General features: G+C 43.9%; 1 protein-coding gene across 11 annotated transcripts in view; it reads left to right on the top strand.

Moving 5' to 3' along the window:
- Window positions 1-15,978, top strand: part of ST3GAL4 (ST3 beta-galactoside alpha-2,3-sialyltransferase 4) — a 434,440-nt gene that overhangs the window by 340,054 nt on the left and 78,408 nt on the right. Inside the window, exon 1 of one of the 11 annotated variants that reach the window (XM_033917749.1) lies at window positions 13,109-13,230. The exons of 8 other annotated variants lie outside the window; for them this stretch is intronic. The gene's annotated coding sequence lies outside the window, so the exon portion shown is untranslated. Of the gene's footprint in view, window positions 1-13,108; window positions 13,231-14,543; window positions 14,690-15,978 lie in introns of those variants that run through there. 2 more of the 11 variants (XM_033917750.1, XM_033917747.1) reach the window with 2 other exon arrangements.

Here is a 15,978-nt window from a genome sequence, read left to right as displayed (position 1 = left end):
TGACATCTGATGAAATTCATTACTGTATTTGTATAAACTAGTTAGATTGCTTTATCATAAACTTTAGCTTATTTGAAAGTGAATTGAAAATCTGTGCCTCTAAGCTCTATAATGCCTTGGACCATAGACACATGAAGGAATAGACTCCCCTTCCCTGAGAGTTCCTGTATTTTTTATTTTACTGGTTATGTCTGGGGGCAGGTAAATGTTTCTTGAGTGATTGTTGTAGGTTCTTTCATCTATTTTATGTTATTTTATTGTAAACAGCTGTGCTCTAAGTAAGTCAAGCAGTATAGTACATTTTAATCAGCCATAAAGCATAATAGGGTGAATAATGGAGATGTGCAGTCAGTTCACAGTCAGTCTTCAACCAAGCAGATTTGGTTGTATTTGTGTTGATTGATTTCTAATATAAAGTTATCTACCCTGAATTATTAGATAGGTGGGATATACATAAATTACAATAATTAAAAAGATGGTACCTCTCGTATTGGGTTTCGCTAAAGCTATTATATTTTCTGTGGTTGATCTAGGTCAGTGGTTCCCAGAACTTAAAAAGATATTTAAAATTGCATAAGGAAAATAATAAATTGAAATAAAAAAGTGTGTGGGGGGGATTGAGGCCAAGACAAGGACATAATTGAGACGGGTAGGTGATGAGAGGAAGGAGGGGGAGAGGAAGATTTTTAATTACATTATGTAAATAAAAATAAAAGGAAGGAAAAAGGAGAGGGGAAAACAGGAGGGGAAGGGGAGTGTTGCTTCTTGAAAGTATTTCTCTATTTATTAGTTTTTATTTTCCCTTTTTTCGGGTTCTCAATTGGAATTTAGCTAGACGTCTTTGAATAGAAATGTTTTAAGGTGTATTTTAAACTTGTTTAGAGAATTTTCAGAGCAGAGATGTGGTGGCATTGTATTCCAAAGCAAAGGCGTGACAGCGGAAAATATAGTGTTTCTAGTATAGTATAAGTCCTTGATTGAGGGGACTGTCAGTAAGTTCTGATTAGTGGATATAAGGGCCCGAGCAGGGGTATGTGGGGTTAGATATTTGCCTAGAAAGGCAGGCAGGTGGGAGGTCCTAATTTTGAAGACTAGAAGGAGAATTATAAGTTGTTCTGTGAGAGACTGGTAGCCAGTGCGACTCTCGAAGTAGTGGGATAACGTGGGGCATTTTTTGGCTTTATAGATAAGTTTGATCACGGTATTTTGAATTAATTGAGGCTCTTACCTATCTTGGGGGGAGGGGAAGACCTCTTTTACTAGAACTTAGCAAGTAAAATGAATCTGGATTGTTGCTTCAACATTGCCTTGAGAATTAATGTGACTGTTAGGCAGACTGGATGGACCAGACAGGAGCCGTCATTTATTATGTTCCTATTCACTGTCTTGCCAAAGAACTGATAATAGCATGGACAGCAGCAGTGATATAATGAAATTTTTGTGTACTCTCGTTTCCCTACACATATGCTGCCCTGCCACAAAGCATGTACCACATAGGTATCAATAGTGCAAGCTTTTTGTATGCAGATACCATCCTATCACAGAGAAGGTACCATTGAAGTAAGTGCAGTTTCGAGCTTAACTTACACATACTATGTTAAATTCTATAAATGGCACTCAGATTTGGGCACCAAAAATAAAATAAATGCTAACCGCTGTTCTATAAACAGCAATTGGGCGCTGTTTATAGAATAGTGTTTAGCGCCAGACATGAGGTGTAAATCTTTATGCATAAATAAGGCGGTAACACTATGCGCAAGTTATAGAAATTTGCATCTTTACAGAATTAAAATTATTGCCAATTAGCACTGATAGTTAATTATTAGCACCCAGTTATGGGTACTAATTGGCTTGTTCAGTTAAATTGCACATGTAAATTGGGCATATGTCCAAATTTGCATGAACAGTATTAGGGGGAGTGTCTCCCTACAGAGCAGTTTAGTTCTGAGGGAATTTTGCACACCTGCAGGTTGCAGAGTTTCAGCCGAAATCCAGTCCTATGCAGAATTCTGCATTTGCTCCATGGATTTCAGTGTGGGGACCAGGAGATGGTAGCAGCTGCTTATCAGCTGGCAGGCTTAATTTAGAACATAGGAGGTGTGATAAAAATAAATAAATAAATAAATACTACGAGGGGGCACACACATAAATAGAGCATGAATATGCCACCAAGCAATGTGCACAACTTATAGAATCCTCTCCATTGTGCACATTGCATGGCGTCCTTAGGCACTATCAACCTGCTATAATTTTTGTCCTGCCAGTACAGCGTTGTGCTAAAGTATTCTATAAGGGCTTAGTCGTGCTTGTTCTTTTATAGAATTGGAACTAAGTATGCCCCATTGTAGTGCTCTTCTGTGTTGTCTGCTGTTAGGGCAGCTGTTCCCTGCAGCCTATTGACTGGTTAAGCTTCCTTAGAAATGTCTGACCAATGGGCTGCAGACAGAGGTGGGAACAGTAGTCACGGAGACACTGCCTTAGCAACCTTCAGTCCTTTTTTTTTCCCCTCAGCCTATTGGCTGGCTAAGTTTCCTTAGGATTGTGTGACCAATGGGCTTCAAGGGGAGGCAGGAGTAATAGCTACAGAGATCTGAAGACCATAGATGCATCCCATTACATCAGAATCCTTAGGGCCATTTTCAACATCTAATTCAGAGACATACATACAAACATACAATTATTATTCTGTTTATATAATAGGATAATAGCTATACAGTAAAACCTTGGATTGCAAGTAACATGGTATGCAAGTGTTTTGCAAGACAAGCAAAACATTTTATTAAATTTTAACTTGATATACAAGCATTGTCTTGCAATACAAGTACATACGGTATACACACATCACAACATCAGAATTGAGTTGATGGTTATTCTCTGTCTGACACTGCAAGAGTGTAGTGACTGTTCTAAACGAGTGAGATCTTGCAATACAAGTACTTTGTACTTGAGCGAGATCTAGCAATATAGTATTTTGTATTAAAGTTTTTGGGTTGTGGAACGAATCATCTGAGTTTCTATTATTTCTTTTAGGGAAATTCGCTTTGATATATGAGTGTTTTGGATTACAAGCATGGTTTTGGAATGAATTATGCTCATAAACCAAAGTTTTACTGTATTTATAATCTGTGACTTACCTTACAGTTCAGGACAATTTACAGTTAAATTAAGAGCTGGGACATATTCTAGAATTATAAAATCATAAATGATAAAAAAAAATTCACAGTTTAGATTCATAGCTACAAATGTACACAATGATAAAAGATAAAAGAACATACTTCTTGAAGAGATACATTTTGATATTTTACGGATTGTTATCAAGTTTTCAAGTTTATTAGGTATTTATATACCGCCTATCAAAATTAAGCGATTTTTTTTTTTTACAGTCAGGTACTCAAACATTTTCCCTGTCTGTTCCGGTGGGCTCACAATCTATCTAACGTACCTGGAGCTGGACTATGGAGGATTAAGTGACTTGTCCAGGGTCACAGGGAGCAGCGTGGAGTTTGAACCCACAACCCCAGGGTGCTGGGGCTGTAGCTCCCAACCACTGCACCACACACTCCTCAATAGGACAGAGAAGACTTAATTATGATAATGATTTCTTTTCTCAATTCAGTGCTTAATAAAAGTTGTTCATTCTATTAATACCTTTAGGTGAAGGGAAACAGAAACTGTTTAAACTTGTGAGTTTAATCCCAGTGCTATTCCTTGTGACACTGGGCAAGCCACTTAAAAGCTCCTTTGCCCCAGGTACAATAGTTAGATTTTAAGCCCACTGGGACAGATAGGGAAAAAGTCTGAGTACCTGATCAATGTGAACTACTTAGGATATACAGTAAGTGGTATATAAATAAAATAAAAACCAAAGACATTAACCCTCCCCCCCTCTTTTATTAAGCCGCATTAGCTTTTTTTTTTTTTTTACCACTGGCTGTGGTGGTAAAAGCTCCGACGCTTATAGAATTCCTATGAGTTAGAACTTTTACCGCCACAGCCAGCACTAAAAAGGGCTAATGCGGCTTCATAAAATGGGGGGTAAGAAAGAAAGAACGATCTTCCTTTTTGTATTAAAGTGATAATAAAAATAAGTCAGGACCATACAAAATGAAAGTTTATAAATAAAACAATAAAATTTGAAAAGTATTCTTGATTCTACAGATAACCAATATGACCTCAAAAGATAAGGAGATAGGCTGTCAGATTTTTTTCATTGAATAAACCAATTGCAATGCGGTGTTCTGAATGGTTTGCAATGGTCTGTTAATTTTAGAACACCCTAAATAAGCAATATTACAGTAGTCTATTTGACTTAAGATTGAACCAAGATCTTAAGTTGTCACTTTTTCCTTTGTTTCTTCTGTCAACTTGTGTTTAGAAACAGGATCTACAATGTATCCAATAAATGCAAGAATTGCACCAACACACTAGCAAAACAAACAAATCAGTTGCCTCTCCCCGACATGATCATGTTTCAAGACTCTTCCTCAGGGTCGAGGCTCCTCGCATCTTTATCTCCGTTGTTACAGAGTAACTTCTTTTATCAAAGCTTTCAAACATGATCATGTCGGGGAGAGGCGACTGATTGAACTGGAATGCGATCCCGAGAGAGGTGGTGGAGAGGAAAACGGTGAACGGAGTTCAAAAAAGCTTGGGATAAACACAGAGGATCTAGAATCAGAAAATAATAATAAATATTGAAGAACTAAGGCCAGTACTGGGCAGACTTGTACAGTCTGTGTCTGTATATGACCGTTTGGGGGAGGATGGGCTGGGGAGGGCTTCAATGGCCAGGAAGGAGGGTGTAGATGGACTGGAGTGAGCTTTGATGGAGACTTCAGAAGTTGGAACCTAAGAACAGTACCTGGCAGAGCTTTAGATTCTTGCCCAGAAATAGACAAGAACCCCCCCCCCCATGAATTTTTAGATTGAATCAGGTTGGGCAGACTAGATGGACCATTCGGGTCTTTATCTGCCATCATCTACTATGGTACTATGTTTTTAAATGGTTTAGAAAAATGAAATCATAACAAAGAAAAAAAATAAGATAAAGCAAAGGAAAAAAAATATTTGGACTGGTGAAGAACTGTGCAGCGGTATTGGACTATATACAAGAGACGTGCAAGTTCATGGCTGCCATCTGAGGATTCAATATATAAGATAAGAAGTTGTGACTGAGTATTGATATTGTGATAGTGATATGTAATTAGTCAGTCATTTAGCCACACATTTGTTGATTGAGTAACTGTCTTCTTTTTGAGCATTAGTGTCAGCAGGTAGGTTCCATTTTGACTAAGGTAAAGCCCATTTTTCTGAAAAAGGCTTCCTGAAAGGTTTCCCTGCACTGTCTCATCTTTGTAATGGGACTCCAGAGCCTTGCTTGCCTCTGAGGTTTCTGAGCATGGGATTGAGATGATTCCTGAGAATGTAAACCCAGAGGTTCTAGTTTTTACCCCTCCCCTCTTTTTTTTGTTTTTAGATTTTCTACTGAACATAGAGATAAGGACCCAGGCCCATAAGCCACTTTAACCACTACATTTATGGTATAACATGTGAGTCAGCCAACCCCCCCCCAAAAAAAAAAAATAATAATTTTTTTTTTTTTAAATCCTACTCTACTGCCATATAGGTGCTACCTGCAGCCATAAGGGCTATTGGGGTTGTAGACAGGTGGGTATAGTGGGTTTTGGGGGGTTTACCATAACCCATATGGGAGTTCTGGTGAGATGTTTATCTGGCACCCTTTTGTTAAGTTCATAGCAGTACACTTCAAGGTGCCCCACTGCTATGTTGCCATGTCTGGGTGGCCAGTCCATTACAAGATTGGCCCCTTCCACGCCCAAATGGACTTGTTCTGGGCGTCTGGGACTTGGATGAAATTTTGGTCGAAAATGTGGTATAATTCTTTAAAGAGAGAGGGAAGAATCAGAGTATGAATGGGCACAACCACTCACCCTCAAGCCTTACATTGAAGAATGCTGGTGTAGAAGGACTGAGGTTGAGAGAGACACTAAAGAATGACACGGGATTGTTTCCTGTGGTTATCCGCGGGGACGGGAACGGTGATGAATTTTGTCACCATGTCATTATCTACTCTGTGTATCTCAGGTACCTCTACTTCCATAGGGTCGGGCTCCTTAAGTCCCTCGGTGCCCCCTCCCTAGGTTTGTTGGGAACCATTATATATTGCCTACAAATCCAGGGAGGCTCATCTTCCCCAGGGCTCTTCCCATTGCTAGTTCCTTGCCTACAAAGCCTTCTCCCTTCTCTTCCTAATCCAGTCTGGGAATTCTCTATCATGGAATACCCTGTTTTCTCTTCACAATCATTTCCCAGGAGGATTACACTCATAAACAAGCTTGAGCATCCTCCCAATTAAGATAATATATAGGGCTTAACTGATGCAGTTTAAAAAATATATTACATTTGCAAAAATGGAAAGCCAGATTAAGACATATACCTTGTTTCACTGTATTCAACAGGATTGATAAAGTGATTTATTTCAAGAACATAGGGCATCAGTGACAGAGGAGAGGTATTGAACTTAGATGACAGTATTTTCTACCTTTAAGGCCAAGGAGAAAGTGGAAGCTCCCACTGATCCCTTGTGTGGCTTGCTGACCCTTTTAAGCCACCTTCTCTGGAAAAGGTGTCATCGTCGTCGTCGTCGTCTTCCACCCTATGACTCTCAGTGAGTTTCAGTGGCAAAGTGTCCAAATCCCCACACTGTTTTTGCAAAATGGTGAATTGCGTGGCTTAAAGTTGTTGTGAGTTGCTTGGAGCCAGGAAAAAACAGAGCAGTTGTTGCAAAAGTGGCACCCGCAGCAATCCTCCAAAGGCCAAGGGGTCTATTAACAAATTGGAGAAAAAAGCTTAATTGGTAAAGATAAGGGTAAAGGCAGAATGGTGGGGGTGTACAAGTGGGAGAGACAAAAGAGTCTGAGACTTGCTGAGATGGGGAGGGTTTGATGGCTGAATAAGCCAGGTTTAAGTGTTCAGACAAACAGATAAGTGCATGCTGAGGAGAGGGAGAGAAAATGGAGAAGACAATTGGAGGGGAAGGGAAGACAGGCTGAGGGAGCATGATTGTGGGAGAATAGCCTTTATTTTAGTTACTAGTCTTTAAGCCCGTTACATTAACGGGTGCTAGAGATTCCTCGGCTTCCTCCCCCTCCCTTTCCCATCCCATCAACCCCCTTGTTTCCCTTTGCACAGTCTCCCTGCTTCATCCGCTCCTTCTCCTGCGCGGGCCACCGGAGCAGAGAGGACTGGGCAGAGGGGGCTGCCAGCCGGGGCCGGCGGAGAGGAGCTAGGCGGCTGGAGGAGTAGCAGCAGCCGCTGCCGATTGCAGCCTCCGTCCCGCCTTCGCCTCCCTGGATTTGCTAGAGCGGCCTGCAAGGTTCGCTACAGTGGCTGGCGAACCTCAGCAGGCCGCTTTGAAGAGGACCGGCAGTGGGAGGGAGGAGTTGCAGGCGCCGTGAGCACTGGCACAGAAGCACAGCTCACGCCACCAGGACTCACGGATTTTCAACAGCGCATGCGCGCTTAGCCTTTTATTATTTTAGTTATATGAGATTCTGTGAATGAGCCTTAGCAACTTGTTTGGTTCAATGATGATACCCCTCACCATGTCCGACATAGGCAGGCACACACACCACCCCTTACCAAGGGCACTGGCTGCTTTTCCCTGCTGCGAGTCTAGCTTGCACAGTTAAATTTTATTGTCAGTGCTCCTGCTTGAAAAATAGGGAAGATCACTAACCTACGATGTTTTCCTGAATCATAGTCCCAGTTTCAAACCCAATACTATTTCTCCTCCATGACCAGTAATAAAATTAATTCCTTTTCATTGAATCATACCACATCAGTCATGGTCCTGTTGCCATCATCCCCTTAATGTCTGAGCTTCTACCATACCCTGAAACCCTCAGGCAAACAAACATGGGTCCCGGTTCATCACCCTCTTGGACCAGACCTTGGATACAAACTATTTATGTCTAAACAATGTTTTGTTGAATAAAGACTATGCATCTTGTACATCAGTCATCTCTGCAGTTTTTTTCCTTTGTTTGTTGTTTGACACATCACTGCAGTTCGGTTGGATCTTTTGTTTGTGTTGCCAATCATATGAAGTTGACATATGTGAGGAGTTCTGTAATGCAACAGCTTTGTCATAATTTGTATTAATTTGGCATAATTGTTTTAATCCCCATATACAGAAGGTATGGTAATATTTACTTGGCCCAATTTTGACCTAGTTTTAAGTGACACTCTTGATCCTTTCTATTGTTATATGCCAGGCTATTGCATAAAAAGACTAGGATCTGGTTTATTCAGTTAGCTTTTAAGTTGGGGTAGAGGTATGGAGGTTTTATGAGTCACAGGACGAGAGTGGCAGAAACGTAATAAGCCATTAAACTCCATTGCTTGCTTGAGAGCAGCAAGTTGGTTTAGCTTTGAGCGGTCCCAGGCAGCCAAATGGAAAAATGGGAGGTCTCAGGAGTTTTGTCACCTTAGTCTCCAGATTGTACTTGGTAATTAAATGCTGACTGCCTAAATTCTTTTGAGGATTAGTTAGGAATATAATGGGCGAAGGAATGACAGAAAAGGGACCGTTTTACTAAGCAGTACGGGTTTTATACAACAATAAAATGTTAGTGCAGCCGAAGCTGCGCTGTACATTAGAGAATGACATGGGGACAGAAACTCTTAATTTCCCCGTCCCGTCATCACAAGTTATGTCACGGCCCCTGTCCTTGCTCCATTCCTGTAAGCTCTGCCTTAACTGCACACACCTGAAACACTTAATATTTTAAAGTGTTTGAGGCTTGAGCAGGTGAGGACAGAGCTTGCAGGAAAGGGGCAGGAAAAGAACTTGCTGGAACGGGACAGGAAAATGAGTTCCTGCGTGACGGGAAAAATTTGTCCCTGTGTCATTCGCTACTGTACATCCAGAGCTGGAGCAGTGCCACACAGGTAAGACTGACCATGTGATAACTACTACTATGCACGAACTACTTAATGCAACAATAGGTGAGATTGAGACAGAGTGGGAGTGGTCATTACTATGTTGTGTTTCATGCATCAATAAAGGCATTACAGAACAATACCTTAATATTCAGGCAATGTGGAACAAGAAGTAGGCCTTTTTCTTCAAAAAGAAAAAATTCCTTATTCTAAAAATATTCTTCTTGCATAATAAATAAATAATTAATTAATAGTGCTCAGTGATAGCCAATACAAACTCCAAAGCATAAGAGCATGGGACTCTGCCAGTTCAGGCTTATATACATCATAGCATACAACAAGTAGGCCTACAGGATTATTAAGGGGGGAGCTCTCAATGCGAGGTAAAAGGCAGCTTTGATCCCCACCTTGCATAGGGAAGTCATCAACCTGTGGTGTCTCAGTACCACAGGTTGCTAACTGCTGTGTAAAAAAAATAGCAAAGCTTGTGAACTACCTCGCAAGCAGCGTTATTCCATTGGTCCGGGAACATTGGCTGCTAAGCGACAACTCGATGCTCCTGGGCCATACCTTAAAGGAACTGCCATCCCTACAGTAGAGTTATGGGCAGAAACACCCTCCCCCCCCCCCAATCTGCTGAATGCTCTCACTGCCCAAAGAACCCCCCTGCCCCACTGAAAACTTTTCCCTGATCTTTATCCTCCACCTGAGGCCTTCTCATAAAGGGCCTCCTACCTTTGTAAAATCCTTAGTCTCTGGTGGTCTGAGAAGGAGTACCGTATTTTCGCGGATATAACGCGCACCTGTGTAAAACGCGCACAGGGGTATAGCGCGCAGAAATCACGATGATATGTACCAAAACTTTTCTATACCGCGCTCAGGCATATAACGCGCATGATGCCCGACGCTCCTTTCGCCCGCCCTGACTTTCCGTGCGCTGTCCCGACTCTCCGTTCACCCCCCCTGACTTCCGTGCACTGCCCTGACTTTCCGTGCGCTGTCCCGACTCTCCGTTCACCCCCCCTGACTTTCTGTGCACTGTCCCCCCTTGAAGTCCTGTCCCCCCTTGAAGGTCTGTCCCCATCCTGAAAGCCTGATGCCCCCCCCCCCGACGTCCGATACATCCCCCCCCCGGCAGGACCACTCGCACCCTCACCCCGAAGGACCGCCGACTCCCCAACAATATCGGGCCAGGAGGGAGCCCAAACCCTCCTGGCCACAGCGACCCCCCTAACCCCACCCCGCACTACATTACGGGCAGGAGGGATCCCAGGCCCTCCTGCCCTCGACGCAAACCCCCCTCCCTCCAACGACCGCCCCCCCCAAGAACCTCCGCCCGTCCCCCAGCCGACCCGCGACCCCCCTGGCCGACCCCCACGACCCCCCCACCCCCCTTCCCCGTACCTTTGGAAGTTGGCCGGACAGACGGGAGCCAAACCCGCCTGTCCGGCAGGCAGCCAACGAAGAAATGAGGCCGGATTGGCCCATCCGTCCTAAAGCTCCGCCTACTGGTGGGGCCTAAGGCGCGTGGGCCAATCAGAATAGGCCCTGGAGCCTTAGGTCCCACCTGGGGGCGCGGCCTGAGGCACATGGGCCAAACCCGACCATGTGTCTCAGGCCGCGCCCCCAGGTGGGACCTAAGGCTCCAGGGCCTATTCTGATTGGCCCACGCGCCTTAGGCCCCACCAGTAGGCGGAGCTTTAGGACGGATGGGCCAATCCGGCCTCATTTCTTCGTTGGCTGCCTGCCGGACAGGCGGGTTTGGCTCCCGTCTGTCCGGCCAACTTCCAAAGGTACGGGGAAGGGGGGTGGGGGGGTCGGCCAGGGGGGTCGCGGGTCGGCTGGGGGACGGGCGGAGGTTCTTGGGGGGGGGCGGTCGTTGGAGGGAGGGGGGTTTGCGTCGAGGGCAGGAGGGCCTGGGATCCCTCCTGCCCGTAATGTAGTGCGGGGTGGGGTTAGGGGGTCGCCGTGGCCAGGAGGGTTTGGGCTCCCTTCTGGCCCAACTACACAAAGGTACGGGGAAGGCGGGTGGGGGTGTCGTGGGGGTCGGCCAGGGGGGTCGCGGGTCGGCTGGGGGACGGGCGGAGGTTCTTGGGGGGGGCGGTCGTTGGAGGGAGGGGGGTTTGCGTCGAGGGCAGGAGGGCCTGGGATCCCTCCTGCCCGTAATGTAGTGCGGGGTGGGGTTAGGGGGTCGCCGTGGCCAGGAGGGTTTGGGCTCCCTCCTGGCCCGATATTGTCGGGAAGTCGGCGGTCCTTCGGGGTGGGGGGTGCGAGTGGTCCTGCCGGGGGGGGGGGGATGTATCGGACGTCGGGGAGTCGGCCGGGCAAGAGGGCTTGGGCTCCCTCTTGCTCCGATCGTGGGTGCGGGTGGGAGCGCGTGCGAGCGGTCGTTCGGGGTGGGAGCGCGAGCGGTCCTGCTGGGGGGGTGAATCGGGCGTCGGGCGGGGTGGGAACTATGTTTAAAAACTTTTCTATACCGCGCTCAGGCATATAACGCGCGAGGGGTATGCGCGGTACGTAAAATCACGTATAACGCGCGCGTTATATCCGCGAAAATACGGTAATTCCCAGTTGCTCCTGCTCTTGTTGGAGCTGCCATCCAAAATATTGCACATAACCTCTAGTGGTAGACTTGAAGTTTTCCGGCTAGGAGTCATGTTTCTATATATGGACAAATATGGTTTAATGGTTGGGGGAGTTTTGATTGGCAGTGCACTATGTTGGGGGCTTGATTTTGGGGAGTGCAAGAAGGTATTTTGGCTTGTGGGGGGGGGGGTGAACTTGTTCTTCACTGACTTAACAGATCTCTATTTTACTGATGATGTAGTTTTATTGAGAGAGTCAGGAGAGAGTTTACAGGTTAGAAGAGACTGCTAGAAAAGTAGGCTTGATAATATATGAAAAACTAAGATTATGTTGATTGGAACTAGTAGCCACAAACTTATTATTGAGCCGAAATCAGTTGAGAAAGTAGAACAACTCTCATATCTTGACAGTATATTGTAAAACAATGATGACATTGAGGCGAATGTGAATTATAGAATTGGGCAAGATGGTTGTGACATTTCAACAGCCACACTCAATATGGTGAACAAAATCAATCCGTATCAAAACAAAATTGAGCCTTTATCATTCCATTGTATTGCCAACAGCATTGTATGCCAGTGAAACTTGGAAGGTATCAACCAAGATAAGAAAGAATGTATATTACCAATGAATTCTGAGGACAATCTTAGGTGTGACTCATTGAAATCATGTTATGAATAATGGGATACCGAAGAAATGCATCTTCAGAAAATTCTAGGATCTTGTTACCAAATGCAGAGTCTGGTTGACAGAACACTTTGGACCATTTTTTTGGCCCCAAAATTTTGGTTTATATTTGAATATATTCAGTACATTCATGAGCAGCAGGTATTTCCCTGTCTCTAGAGGGCTCACAATCTAACTTTGTATCTGAGACAATGGAGGGTTATTTATTTAATTTTCTATACCGTTCTCCCAGGGGAGCTCAAAACGGTTTACATGAATTTATTCAGGTACTCGAGCATTTTTCCTTGTCTGTCCTGGTGGGCTCACAATCTATCTAATATACCTGGGACAATGAGGGGATTAAGTGACTTGCCCAGGGTCACAAGGAGCAGTGTGGGTTTGAACCACTGCGCCACACTCCTCCCCAAATGATTTGCCCAAGATCACAGTGGTAGGATTTTAACTAGGCTTCGATGGATGTCACTAGGCTGCTACTCATTTTTAATGAGTATCTGCTTCTGTTTTAATTGTGTAATGATATGCTTTCTGTTTGTAAACTACCTTGATGTCCCAAGTGAACAGTAGTTAGTCAAACAAGCCAAACTAATATTTGTTTAAACGTGCAGTAAGAAAGCTACAGGTGTGGTTATATGATGCGATAGCACTGCTGAAGAAATGGAAATCATTGTGTGAGTAACTATAAATATCGTTCTGTCTATATGAAATACCATGTTAGGTGAGGTCTTTAAGTATTTTGGGAGTGACACATTGAATGAAGAGCCTATGTTGGCAAAGAACGTCATTACACATGTGGGGGTGTGATTATGAGAGAGAGGATGTTCTTTTATTTCCTTGGGTAACAGAGGGAAGTCTCTGTGCATGTATTCTTCCTGTCTTGCTAAAGTTAACAAGCTTCAGCCACCTTGCAGTATTGGCATCAGAGATAGTGAACCAGCAGATCACATCAGGTGCCTCTTGGGCTCATCTGATTTGGATTTTTTGGGTGACATACAGGTAGTCTTTGCAGATCATATTTCCTTCAGTATCTGGTAGTTTGGGGGGGAGGGGGACAATAGAAGTATACTGTAATGGTGGTCGGTCTTGTCAGGATGCGGATGTCTCACTGATGAATAGAGTATTGTGTTGCCATTGAGTCAAAGAAAGGGAACTGCAAAAGATTTCTTGTGGTTTCATCACAGTTTATACTTTTTTTTCTGTCATATCAATGATTTAAAGAAGGGAACTGTTTTAGGGCTCTGTGTTTATAAGCTGCTGTGGTCAAATGTTCAAACTCTAGTAAATTCAGATAACTTAGAAACAAGAATTGGATTTAGCTTGCATTCAGGTTCAGTAGGTGCTTCTCAGTCCTCAGATAGTTTACAGTCTATGGGGCTCCTTTTCGGAAAAGATAGTTGTCCAAAAGACAGCACTTGGATTCTCAAAACAGACTTTCTAGACGTCTTTCCGGTCTTTTAGTCTCCAGTGCATCTAAATCTTAAGGGGGCATGTTAGAGGTGGGTTTTGGGCGGGATTAGGATTTAGGCATAATCTGCAGGCATAATCAAACATTTAATAAAACATCCAGGGCTTTTTTTTTAGACATTTGGAGCTAGACCTGTTTTAAAGGCATCTAAATATGATTTATCTTTATTTCTATAATTTTATTATGTTATGTAATAAATGAATAATGCAATAAATAAAAAGAAATAAATGCTAAAAAGGTGCCTGAACTGACCAGATGACCACTGGAAGGATTAAGGCATGACCCCCCTCCCCTTACTCCCCCAGTGGTCACTGACCAAAGATGTGAAAAAAACAGTACATTCCAACTTGTATTATGAGGGAGTGCTGAAAAGTTCTCAACCCAACCAACCAACTTCCTAAATTCTGAGTGTTATTTTGCCACTTTAGCTGAAAAGAGTGTTAATTTATTTCTTTAAATGAAAATTTGCAGAAATGAAATTCTATGTTTTGACATTTCAGATCATTGATTTGGCTGAGAACTTTTCAGCACCCTTTCGTAGTGTAAAGACTTTCAATCTCTGGTAACCAGAGCTGAGATTGTGATGTCATAATGCCTCATTCCACCAATAACAGCCAACCTTATCTGTGATGTCACAATAGCTTGATTGCCCTATACTTGACTCACTTTTATTACATGACAAAGGGGTGCTGAAAGTTCTCAGCCCAACCAACCAACTTCCTAAATTCTGAGTGTTATTTTGCCACTCTAGTTGAAAATTGTGTTAACTTATTTCATTAAATGCCAATATGCATAATTGAAATTCTATGTTTCGATATTATTTCAGATCCTTGATTGAACCATATCCACGTCATTCTCTTCTTGTTTGGCCTGAGAACTTTTCAGCACTCGCTCTTACAACTTCAGACACAGACAACTGAGCCCAGCAGAGAAGAGCAGAGGGGCACTCTTAAGAAGTACTGCAGTGAATTTCACATCTAAAAGTCCCAGGTACACATGCCACTATAACCCACCCAAAACCTACTATACTTGCATAAAGATGACATCTGCAGGCATAAGGACTATTATGGTGGTGTACAGGTGGGTACAGTAAGTTTTGGGTGGGTTTTGGAGGGCTCACCATACAATATAAGATGGTTATGGTGACTTGTGTACCTGGGACTTTGAAATGTGACTTTCTCTGCAGTGGCCCCCCCTAGAGTGTCCCTCTGATGTGCTCAGCTCTCTGTGAATAATTTGATAAGAATGCTGGCTACTAGCAGGTCTGAAAAACTGGCTTTGTGCATTTTTCATATAGACATCTTTATATTAGAGAATGGCCAAAAAACTTACTAAGGACCAAAACATCTAGATAGATCATAAAAGAAAGATAGATGTCTTGCTGTTTTGAGAATGAACATTTTCGCTACTGGATTTCTGGAGGTCTTTCCCAAGGCGTCCAAACTCAGACTTAGACATCATGTCGAAAATCCCCCTCTAAGCTTGTATCTGAGGCAATGGAGGATAAAGTGACTTATCCAAGATCACACGAAGTTAACACATTGTGGAAAGTTTTTGAACTGCCATAAAGTCAGGAGAAATGTAAAATCCAGGGATTTGAGATTGGCTGCCCTCTGTCCTTGACTGACTGTATGAGGATTTGGGATGAGTCAATTTTCTCTCTATGCTGCCTCCTGTCCTAATCAGATCCATTGATTCTGCCATTGATAATCTCTTTTCCAGGGTCACACAATCTCCCTGTATCTCAGTTCTGTTATGTGGCTCTACTGTTATCTTTAGGTATGACTTTAGCATAAGTAACTTTCTTCTTCAATCGCTTCAGAAATTTTCCTGTGCCAGAAATTTACTGTCTGCTCAAGAGGATGTATATTCAGCGGTGTAGTAAAGGAAGGGGTAGGTCCAGGTGCTGTCTTGGTAGGGGTGCGGCACCCATCCTCCTCTCTACCCCTACTCCTTCCACCCCCTCCCCCCCCCCCCACTGCCACGCACGCTGCTTCCTGTCCCCGTACCTTTGGTAACATTCGTGGCATGAGCGGCAAACCCCAACCTGCTGTCACACCTGCATCGGCTCTTCTTCTGACGTCACTTCCTGGACCTGCGCCTAGGAAGTGGCATCAGAGGGAGAGCCCACGCAGTTTGAGGTTGCTTCTCTCGCCACAAATATTTACAGAGTACGGGGGAAGGGAAGCGGTGCATGGCAGTGGGGGTGCGGGGAAAGAGGGATGGGCACCACCATCCCAGGCGCCTCTCACCCTCGCTATGCCACTGTGCACATTTCT

The sequence above is a fragment of the Geotrypetes seraphini genome, chromosome 13, assembly GCF_902459505.1.
Source record: "Geotrypetes seraphini chromosome 13, aGeoSer1.1, whole genome shotgun sequence".
In the NCBI taxonomy this organism is placed as follows: domain Eukaryota; kingdom Metazoa; phylum Chordata; class Amphibia; order Gymnophiona; family Dermophiidae; genus Geotrypetes; species Geotrypetes seraphini.
This window is presented reverse-complemented; position numbering and strand designations above follow the sequence as displayed.